The sequence below is a fragment of the Mandrillus leucophaeus genome, unplaced genomic scaffold, assembly GCF_000951045.1.
Source record: "Mandrillus leucophaeus isolate KB7577 unplaced genomic scaffold, Mleu.le_1.0 Scaffold1213, whole genome shotgun sequence".
Taxonomy (NCBI): domain Eukaryota; kingdom Metazoa; phylum Chordata; class Mammalia; order Primates; family Cercopithecidae; genus Mandrillus; species Mandrillus leucophaeus.
The window spans coordinates 905,482-917,748 of record NW_012100466.1 but is presented as its reverse complement, the minus strand read 5'-3'; the positions used below and the strand labels follow the sequence as shown (position 1 = coordinate 917,748).

The window sequence follows — 12,267 nt, the reverse complement described above, 5'->3', positions numbered from 1 at the left end:
AGACTGACACAGGCTGCCTGGAGTTTTCCGGGTGGGCAGAGTTGCCACTCAGGCACATAAGGATGCCCAAGGGCCTTGGACTCCTGAGCACTCTTGCACTAGCTACCATAGATCCACCAACAAGGGAGGCCAGACTCTCTCACATGCCCCCAGGATAGGGGCCATATTCATGGTGCTGAGGAATGGACGGACTGCAGGCTTTGCCTCTGCTACACCTGTCTAGGCAAAGCCCACTGGCCTGCGATCCTAACACAACCACACCAACCCCACCTAAGAATTCAGGCCAATAGCAGCTCTGCAATTCTTCTGGGATAAAGCTCCCAGAGGTAACTGATAGGCCTGACATTTTGGCCAATGCCTCAGCCCCCACCTCTACTACACTCAGGCTGAGAAGGGAGAGAAGAGCCCAAAATATTGCTGGCCTCCAGCACACGGCAGCAGCCTTACAGAGAAGAGGCCAGATTATTTTCCATGCAGGTCTCTGCCAGTGTTACTCCTCACTGGGCAGAGCTTCCCTACCAGGGTCCCCAGTACAGCCATCCTACCCCAACCTGAGCACTTGGGCTGGCAGCAGCTCTGCATTTCCCTGGGATGGAGCTCCCAGAAGTAATCAAGAGACACATCACTTTTACAATTACCGCAGCAAAACAAAACAACAAATCCAAAGGACAGCAACATCAAACATTAAAGGAACATCAGCCCACACATGAAAAAGAATGAGTGCAAGAACTCGGGCAACTGGAAAAGCCAAAGTGTCTTCTTACCTCCAAACAACCGCACTACCTCCACAGCAATGGTACTTAACCAGACGAAAGTGGTGGAAATGACAGACAAAAGGTTTAGAATATAGATAGGAATGAAGAACATCAAGATTCAGAAGAACGTTGAAGCAAATCCAAAGAATCTAAAGAAGTAAATAAAACAAGAGTTGAAAGATAAAATTCCCATTTTAAGAACCAAAACCAATAGAAAGAGCTGAAAAAACATACTGTAAAAATTTCATAATATAATCAGAAGTACTAACAGCAGAAAAGACCACGCTGAGGGAAGAATCTGAGCTTGAAGATCAGTTCTTCCAATCAACTCGGTTAGACAAAAACAAAGAGAATAAAAAAAAGGAACAAAACCTCTGGAAATGTGGAATTATGTAAAGAGACCAAACCAATAACTCACTGCCATCCCTAAAACATAGAGAGAAAGAGATAGTAACTTGGAAAACATATTTGAGAATATTGTCCATGAGAATGTCCCCAACCTCACTAGAAAGGTCAACATTCAAATTCAAGAAATGAATAGAAGCCATATGAGACAGTATATAAGATGACCATCCCCAAGACACATACTCACCATATTCTTCAAGGTCAATGTGAAAAAATATTAAAGGCAGCTAGAGAGAAGAAGCAGGTCACCTGTAAGGGGAACTCCATCAGGCTAAGAGTGGCCTTCCAGCAGAAATGCTATAAGCCAGAAGAGATTTGGGGCCTATATGCAGCATTCTTAAATAAAACAAATTCCAAACAAGAATATCATATCCAGCCAAAATATGCTTCATAAGCTAATGAGAAATAAGATTCCTGTCAGACAAACAAATGCTAAGGAAATTTGTTAACACCAGATCTGCCTTACAAGAGGTCCTTAAAGGAGTGCTAAACATGGAAATCAAAGACAGTTAGTGGCACCATAAAAATCCCCTTAAGTACATAGACTATTGATACTATAAAGCAACCACACAATCAAATCTGCATATTAACCTGCTAACAACATGATGACAGGACCAAATCTGCACATATCAGTGTTAAATTTGAATGTAAATAGGCTAAACGCCACATTTGAAAGGCACGCAGTGGCAAGTTAGATAAAGAAGTAAAACCCAATTGTATGCTGTCTTCAAGAGACCCATCTGATATGCAGTGACATCCATAGGGTCAAATTAAACGGATGGAGAAAAATTCACCAAGCAAACACAATATGAAAAAGGGCAAGGGGTGCTAATCTAATTTCACACAAAAAAGACTTTAAACCAACAACGATCAAAAAAGGACAAAGAGGGACATTATATAATAAGGAGTTCAATTCAAGAAGACTTAACAATCCTAAATATATATGCACCCAATACTGGAGTACCCAGATCCATAAGGCAAGTTCTAGTTCTTAGAGACCTACAAGGAGATTTACATAAATACACAGTAACAGTAGGAAACTTAAACACCCTGCTGGCAGTACTAGAAATATCATCAAGACAGAAAACTAACAAAGATACCAGGACCTGAACTTGACACATGACCAAATGGATCTAACAGACTTCTACATAACACTCCACCCAACAAAAACAGAATAGACATTAATCTCATCTGCACATGGCACATACTCTAAAACTGACCACACAATCATCCCTAAAGCAGTTCTCAAAAAATACACACACAAACAAACTGAAATCATACCAATCACATTCTCAGACCACAGTGCAATGCAATAAAAAAAAAAAAAGAAGTCAATGCCAAAATCTCTCAAAACCATACAATTACATGGACATTAAACAATCTGCTACTGAATTACTTTTGGGTACACAATGAAATTAGGGCAGAAACCAAAAAATTATCTGAAACTAATGAAAACAAAGATACAACATACCAGAACCCCTGGGACACAGCTAAAGCACTATTAAGAGGAAAGTTTACAGCACTGAAAATCCACATCAAAAAGCCTGACAGATCTCAAATTAACATCACCTTACATCACAACTAGAGAAACTTGAAAAACAAGAACCAACCAACCAAAAAGGTAGAAGAAAAATAATAACCAAAATCATAGAGCAACTCAATATAACAGAGATGTGAAAAATGATACAAAAGATTAAAAAAAAGTTGGTTTTTTGAAGAAATAAATAAGATTGAGAGACAACTAGCTAGACTAATAATGAAAAAAAGAAGATCCAAATAAACACAATCAGAAATGACAAATGGAACATTACCACCAACTACATGGAAATACAAACAACCCCCAGAAACTATTAAGAAATCCTCTATGAACACAAGCTAGAAAACCTGGAAGAAACAAATAAATTCCTAAAAATATATACCACCCAAGATTGAACCATGAAGAAATTAAAACTCGGAACAGAGAAATCATGAGTTCAGAAATTTAGTCAGTAATAAAAAGCCTACCAACCAGGGAAAAAAAAAAAAAAAAAAAAAAAAAAACTTGGACCAGATAGATTCACAGCTTAGTTCTACCAGATGTATAAAGAAGAGCTGGTACCAATCCTACTAACGTATTCCAAAAATTGAGAAGGAGGGACTCCTCCCTAACTCATTCTATGAGGCTAGCATCATTGTATATCAAAACCCCACAGAAACACAACAAAAGAAGAAAACTTCTGGCCAATACTCTGATAAACATAGATGCAAAAATTCTAAACAAAATACTAGAAAGCCAAATCTAGGAAAACATCAAAAAGCCAATCCACCATGACCAAGCAGGCTTTAAACCTGGGATGCAAGGATGGTTTAATAGACGCAAAATAATAAATGTAATTAATCACATAAACAGAACTAAAAACAAGACCCTACGATCCTCTTAATAGATGCAGAAAAGGATTTCAGTAAAATTCAACAACCTTTGTCGAATGCATAGTTTGCAAATATTTTCTCCCACACTGTAGGTTGTCTGTTTTCTCTGTTGATTATTTCTTTTTCTGTGCAGAATCTGTTTAGTTTAATTAAGTGCCATTTGTTTATTTTTGCTTTTGTTGTATTTGTTTTGGGGGTCTTAGTCATGAACTCTTTGCCTAGACTGATGTCTACAAGAGTTTTTACAATGTTGTCTTCTAGAATTTTTATAGTTTCAAGCCTTATATTTAACGCTTTGATTAATCTTGAGTTGATGTTTGTATATGGTGACAAATAGGAATCCATTTTCATTCTTCTATGTGCGGCTTACCAGTTATCCTGGCACCACTTGTTCAATAGGGTGTCCTTTCCCCACTTTATGTTTCTGTACGCTTTGTTGAAGATCAGTTGGCTGTATTTGGCTTTATTGCTGGGTTCTCTATTCTGTTCCATTGGTCTATGTGCCTATTTTTACATCAGTACCATGCTGCTTTGGTAACTATAGCCTTATAGTATAGTTTGAAGTCAGGTGTACTAGTCTGTTTTCAGACTGCTGATAAAGACATACCCGAGACTGGGCAATTTACAAAAGAAAGAGGTTTAATGGACTCACAGTTCTACATGGCTAGGAAGGTCTCAAAATCGTGGCAGAAGGTTAAAGGCATATCTTATATGGCAGCAGGCAAAAGAAGAATGAGAGCCAAGCAAAAGGGGTTTCCCCTTATAAAACCATCAGATCTCATGATACTTGTTCACTACCATGAGAACAGTATGGGGGAACCGCCCCATGATTCAATTGTCTCCCACTGGGTCCTTCCCACAACATGAACAAATTATGGGAGCTACAATGCAAGATGTGATTTGGGTAGGAACACAGCCAACCCATATCAACAGGTAATATGATGCCTCCAGATTTGAAAAAGACACATACACACACGTTTATAGCAGTACTTCTGCAATTGCAAAAATATGAATCCAACCTAAATAACCATCATCCAAGGAGTGGATAAAGAAAATGTGTTATATATACACCAGGGAATACTACTCAGCCATAAAACAGAATGAAATAACGGCCTCTGCAGCAACTTGGATGGAGTTGGAGGCCATTATTCTAAGTGACGTAACTCAGGAATGGAAAACCAAATATTGTATGTTTTCACTTACACATGAGAGCTAAGCTTCAGGAGAGCTAATACATGAGGATGCAAGACATAATAATAATATAATGGGCTTTGGGGACTCAAGGGGAAGGATGAGAGGGATGTGACGGAAAAAAGACTACATATTGGGTACACTGTACACTGCTCAGGTGACATGTACACCAAATCTCAGAAATCACTACTAAAGAACTTATCCATGTAACCAAAAACCACTTGCTCCCCAAAATCTTTTGAAATAAAATTTTAAAAATACAATAAAATTCAACAACCCTTCATTTTAAAAACCCTCAACAAATTAGGCATCAAAGGAACATACCTCAAAATAATAACAGCCATCTATGACAAACTCACAGCCAACAACAAACTGAATGGGCAAAACCTGGAAGCATTCCCTTTGAGAACTATAATAAGACAAGGATGTGCACTCTTTTCATGCCTAGTCAATATAGTACTGGAAGTCCTAGCTAGGAGTTAGGCAAAAGAAAGACATAAAATCCATCCAAATATGAAAAGACGAAGTCTCTTCAAAGAAGATATGATCTTATACCTAGAAAACCCCATAGTCTCTGTCCAATAGTTTGTGGTTCTAATAAACAACTCCAGCAAAGTTTTAGGATACAAAATAAAAATTTGAAAAATCAGGAGCATTTCTATAAATTATCAACATCCAAGTTGAGAGCCAATTTAAGAATACGATACCATTCACATTAGCCATGAATAGAATAAAATACCGAGGAATACAGCTAACCACAGAGGTGAAAGATCTCTACAATGAGAACTATAAAACACTGCTGAAAGAAATCAGCGATGACACAAACAAATGGAGAAACAATCCATGCTCATGGGTAGGAAGAATCAATATTTTTTAAATGGCCACACTGCCCAAAGCAATTTACAGATTCAATGTTATTCCTATCAAACTACCAACAACATTTCCCACAGAAGTAGAAACAACGATTCTAAAATTAATATGGAACCAGAAACAAGCCCAAATAGCCAAAACTATCCTAAGTAAAAAGAACAAAGTTGGTATCATCGCATTTCCTGACTTCAAACTATAGTACAAGGCTATAGTAACCAACACAGCATGGTACTGGTACGAAAACAGACACATAGACCAATGTAACAGGTTAGAGGTTAGAGAACCCAGATTAGACATTAGAGAACCCAGAAATAAAGCCACACAACTATAACCAACTGATCTTTTACAAACTCAACAAAAACAAGTAATGGGTAAAGAACTCCCTATTCAACAAGTGGTGCTGGGATAACTGGTGAGCCCTATGCAGAAGATTAAAACTAAACTTCTGCCTTTCACCATACACAAAAATCAACTCAAGATGGATTAAAGACTTAAAAGTAAAGCCTAAAAAAATTAAAACCCTGAAAGATAAGCTAGAAAATACCATTCTGGACATTGGCCCTGGCAAAGTTTTCCTGGCAAAGAAACCAAAAGCAATTGCAACAAAAGCAAACATTGACAAATGGAACCTAATTAAACTAAAGAGCATCTGCACAGCAAAAGAAACTATTAAACAGATAACTTACTGAATATGAGGAACTATTCACAAACTATGCATCTAACAAAGGTTTCATATCCAGAATCTACACAAAACTTAGACAATCGAACAAGCAGAAAACAATTTACCCCATTAAAAAATGGGGAAAAGACATGAACAGACACTTGTCAAAAGATGACATACAAGTGGCCAACAAATATATGAAAATAAGCTCAACATCACTAATTATTAGACAAATGCAAATCAAAACCACAATGAGATACCATCTCATACCAGTCAGAATAGCCATTATTAAAAAATCAAAAAACAACAGATGCTGGTGAGGCTGCAGAGAAAAGGGAACATTATACACTGATGGTGGGAATATAAATTAGTTCAGCCACTGTGGAAAGCAATTTGGATATTTCTCAGAGAACTTAAAACAGAACTATCATTTGACTCAACAATCCCACTACTGGGTATATATCCAAAGGAATATAAATTATTTTACCATATATACATGCACTCATGTGTTCATTGCAGCACTATTCACAATACCAAATAAATGGAATCAACCTAGGTGCCCACCAGTGGTGCTGTGAATATACAAAATGAGATACATATACACCATGGAATACTATGCATCCATAAAAAAGAAGAAATCATGTCCTTTACAGCAACATGGATGCAGCTGGAAGCCATTATCCTAACTGAATTAATGCAGGAACAGAAAATCAAATACTGCATGTTCTCACTTATAAGTGGAAACTAAACAATTAGTACCCATGGACATATAGATGGGAACAATAGACACTGAGGACTAGTAGATGGGGGAGGAGGGAGAAAATAATTGAAAAACTATTGGGCAATATGCTCACTACCTGGGTGATGGGATCAATCAAACCCCATATGTCAGCATCATTCAATATATTCTTGTAACAAACCTGCACATGTACCCCAAACCAAGAATAAAAGTTGACATTATTAAAAAAAAAAAAAAAAACCCAAAAAGCTGTCAACTAGAATTTAATTATGAAGCCTATTACTTTTACTAAAAATATAAGCCTGATTTCTATAATTATTCCCTACCACCTAGCATTTTTCTAAAATAATATTTATAAAACATTTCAATAATCTGTTTTATTACTTCTAGTCTAACATTATGGGGATACATGATCAAATACAACTTGATTCTAAAATAAAAGAGGAGAAAAAAAGTCATTCTGCAAGAAAATATACTTTTCTCCAATAACACCTATCTTGACTAATGGTATTTTTTTAAAATTTATAAAATATACATTGTGTGACTCAGCTATCTAGAACTTTTCAGCTTCTAGAGGAGTTCCTCAACCAGCAAAGAGGGGAAAGAAACAAGACATTTTCAAAATCTCTTGTGGCCAAAAAGCTGTCCTGGAACATCCAGCAACCAACACAAAGGGAGAAAAATCAAGAGCTGAGTATTACAGGTAAGGTTACTCCAGTTGGCTAGTTGTGATTATAAAAGTTAAGATTATACATACCAAAAGTCACAAAATAGGAGAAGTAACAAGGAATAGAAGAGTTAAGAAATAATAAAAAGAGAATAAAAGTAGCAGAAGCACAGTATGGCTGGCAAAGGAAAAGAACCAGCAACAAAGCGACAAATGCATGATGGAAAAGCTCTATAACCTGTTAGTGTTATGGTACCTGTGCCACACCTCATTATCATGTCTCTGAAAAGAAAAGAGATCTCTGATGACAGTGTGTCTGTTCTGTATTTAAGGAGTGCATACTGTGTGCCAGGTGCTTTACATATATCTAGTATTTTTAATCTTCACAATAATCTAATATAGTGGTCTTATTTAAGATGCTTTTGGCTAAAATTCTGGAATCTCCAACTGAAACTGGCTTCAACAATGAAAAAAACTTTTTCTCCATATAACAAAGTCTAGGAGCAGGCAGACATAAGGATTGGTTAATTCACTAGCTTACTGAGAACCCAGGTTCTTCCATTTTTCTGTTGCCCACATCAAAGCCCCATTTATTTATTTATTTATTTTTACTCCAGATATTTTAGTCTGTTTTTATTAAAAAGGAGAATATATAATATTCAAACTCTATTTGATCTATGTAGCAAAATTCCAAGTACTTTTTTTTTATTATACTTTAAGTTCTAGGGTACATGTGCACAACGTGCAGGTTTGTTACATATGTATACTTGTGCCATGTTGGTGTGCTGCACCCATCAACTCATCAGCACCCATCAACTCGTCATTTACATCAGGTATAACTCCCAATGCAATCCCTCCCCCCTCCCCCCTCCCCATAATAGGCCCCAGTGGGTGATGTTCCCCTTCCCGAGTCCAAGTGATCTCATTGTTCAATTCCTACCTATGAGAGACAACATGTGGTGTTTGCTTTTCTGTTCTTGCGATAGTTTGCTGAGAATGATGGTTTCCAGCTGCATCCATGTCCCTACAAAGGACACAAACTCATCCTTTTTTATGGCTGCATAGTATTCCATGGTGTATATGTGCCACATTTTCTTAATCCAGTCTGTCACTGATGGACATTTGGGTTGATTCCAAGTCTTTGCTATTGTGAACAGTGCCGCAATAAACATACGTGTGCATGTGTCTTTATAGCAGCATGATTTATAATCCTTTGGGTATATACCCAGTAATGGGATGGCTGAGTCATATGGTATTTCTAGTTCTAGATCCTTGAGGAATCGCCATACTGTTTTCCACAGTGGTTGAACTAGTTTACAATCCCACCAACATTGTAAAAGTGTTCCTATTTCTCCACATCTTTTCCAGCACCTGTTGTTTCCTGACTTTTTAATGATTGCCATTCTAACTGGTGTGAGATGGTATCTCAAAGTGCCATTTAAAATGATGCATAGCATCTGGTGTTTTCTTGAAAACTAAATATTAAGGAACACTAAGAGAAAGGAGTGACCTGTAACACAGCTGTAAAAGTCAAATACTCTGAAGACGAATGTGCTGACAAAATAACACCTGTGGTCTAATATAATAGCAATGGAAAAGGGGTAATTAACATTTGCTGAACGCCTACTATGCACCAGAAAGTATTTGGATACAACACCACAAATACCAGCAGTGGCCTTTGGAGAACAAAAAAACACTTAGAAAAAGGCTGCCTTTGATTTATTGAGCATGTCACCCTGCCCACAGGGCCAAGAAGCTGTATATATTTCAATTCACAATTATGGAAGAAAAAGAAAATGATACCAGCCACTTTTTCAATCTAAGACTATTTCTGGGCTCAATACCCATTCAGGTCCACTATCTATATAGTCACTTACATAACAAATACAACGTATTAGAATTGGCAAAGTTAAAAACTAAAGATCCAGAGTTACGAAGAAAGCGTTCAACTGTCTGGTTCAACATAGATGGGAGTTACGTAGTATATTCGAGATATAACGTTCATCAAAATTAAAGCTCTAGCACTTAAAGACCAATCTTAAATTACCTACAACAAATAAGTGTCTAGATCAGTGTGGCTGTATTACAAAATTATAGAACATTAATGGTAAAGCATTTCAAGCACTAAGTTACTTTAATTACGATGTATGAAAGGATTATTCTGAAATTTCTGAACATATTAATCATTCAATAACTGTGGTGCAATTATTACTGGGTAACACTTGAAAGTATCAAAAGTTTATCTTAAATAAAAATCTAACTAGAAAATTAAAAATAAAAACATACATCGGGAGTATATTTACACAAACATCTTTTTTAAAACTTTTTCTTTTTTTTTTTTTTGAGAAGGAGTTTTGCTCTTGTTGCCCAGGCTGGAGTGCAATGGCGCGATCTCAGCTCACTGCAACCTCCACCACCCAGGTTCAAGCGATTCTCCTGCCTCAGCCCCCTAAGTAGCTGGGATTACAGGCATGTGCCACCATGCCCAGCTAATTTTGTATTTTTAGTAGAGACGGCATTTCTCCATGTTGGTCAGGCTAGTCTCAAACTCCCAACCTCAGTTGATCAGCCGGCCTCAGCCTCCCAAAGTTCTGGGATTACAGGCGTGAGCCACTGCACCCAGCCACAATTAAACATCTTAAAAATCCTCCAGAAATGGCACAACAGATCAGCCAAACTTACTTTAGCCAGTTTGTTAATCAGGCTAAAGTATTTTATGAGTATTTTTTAGATACTTTAATCAGTACTTTGAGAAATACTGAATATTGTCAAACTCAGTAATAAGATTTTGAAAAACACCTGACAGCCTCCTTTGACACACACATATATACACATATGCTATATCTGGGGAAAAAAATCAGGCTGTATCTCCCTGGTGGAAATGTAGGAGAGGAATATTGAGAGCATTCTATTTACTTGAAAAGATTGTAGCACTCCAATAAAAGATGATTTTAAGGCTGTTGTCAGTTTAGAATTCAGATGTTACAAAATTTCAAAATAGGATTAAATAAGCTATACAGAAATGCTGAACTGATCTTTCTAAAATATTGCTTGTTCTCTCAGCTCTACAACCTTTACCGCCTTCCTCTGGCCCTAGCCACATTAATCTTCCTAGGCCCCAAACATGTCAAGCACATTCCTCCCTCAGTGCCTTCACACACTCCATGTGTTGTACTAGAATGCCCTCTCCTCTCCAGTACCTAACAGTACTTGGCACACAGCAGGCACTCAAAAAATAATTATTGAATGAATACACTTATGAAAACCCTGCCCTTCACTGACGGCCTGGCTCAATTCCCACTAGTTCACTCAAAGACATATCTCTGAATTCATACAGTTCATATTTTTGTGAGGCACTAATCTGGTGTTTAACAAATATAACATCACATTATTATTTATCTTTCTGAAATATATGCAGCCTATTTTTCTATTAAATATAGACTCCTGTGGGTAGTCTTACACCTCTCGTATCCAAAAGACTTTGCACGACTAAGGACCTTACAACTAAATAATAAAATGATACACAGGTTTAAATAGGGCAGTACACACAGAGAATCTACTAAGTTATTTTATGTAATAGCATTTATGAGATGCCTATCCACCAAGCATTTGTGGAAGCAAACAACTAAAGGTCCTAAAGGGAAACTGAAATTGTAAGACTGATTCAGCAATCTTAACTTTTTGAAAATTTAATGAAAGTTATTAACTATCTTAGCTCAAAATGTACTTACTCTGAAATTTTTGCATATGCTTGCAGGCCAACACACTCTGAGGCATTTGAGGACTCAATCAATCCAGCGCTAACACAAATGAAATTTATCACAAGTACATTTTATCCTGATATGCAGATACAAAATTCCCTCAGGAGTGCTCTAAGAATCAAATACAATTCTGGTGAACTAGGCCGGGCGCGGTGGCTCAAGCCTGTAATCCCAGCACTTTGGGAGGCCGAGACGGGCGGATCACGAGGTCAGGAGATCGAGACCATCCTGGCTGACACAGTGAAACCCCGTCTCTACTAAAAAATACAAAAAACTAGCCGGGCGAGGTGGCGGGCGCCTGTAGTCCCAGCTACTCGGGAGGCTGAGGCAGGAGAATGGCGTGAACCCGGGAGGCGGAGCTTGCAGTGAGCTGAGATCCGGCCACTGCACTCCAGCCTGGGCGGCAGAGCGAGACTCCGTCTCAAAAAAAAAAAAAAAAAAAATCTGGTGAACTCTGAAAAATCATTTTATTATTTTTAATTTCTTGTATCTACTATTTTAATACTTTTTGGAGTACAAGTGGTTTTTGTGTACATGGGTGAATTGTATAGAGGTAAACTATGAGATTTTAGTGCACCCATAACCCAAATAGTATACATTTTAACCCAATATGTACTCTTTTATCTCTCGTCCTCCTTCCACTCTGCCCCTTCTGAGTCTCCAAATTCCATCACACTACTCTGTATGTCTTTGCATACCTATAGCTTAAATCCCACTTCTAAGTGAGAACAGAGGGTATTTGGTTTTCCATTCCTGAGTTACTTCATTTAGAAGAATGGCTGCCAGTCCCATCCAAGTTGCTACAAAAG

At 37.5% G+C, this 12,267-nt stretch overlaps 1 protein-coding gene across 1 annotated transcript in view; it reads right to left on the bottom strand.

Annotated features, from left to right (window-relative positions):
* APOOL (apolipoprotein O-like) overlaps positions 1 to 12,267 on the bottom strand; it is an 81,076-nt gene that overhangs the window by 42,469 nt on the left and 26,340 nt on the right. The gene's annotated exons all lie outside the window — the stretch shown is intronic.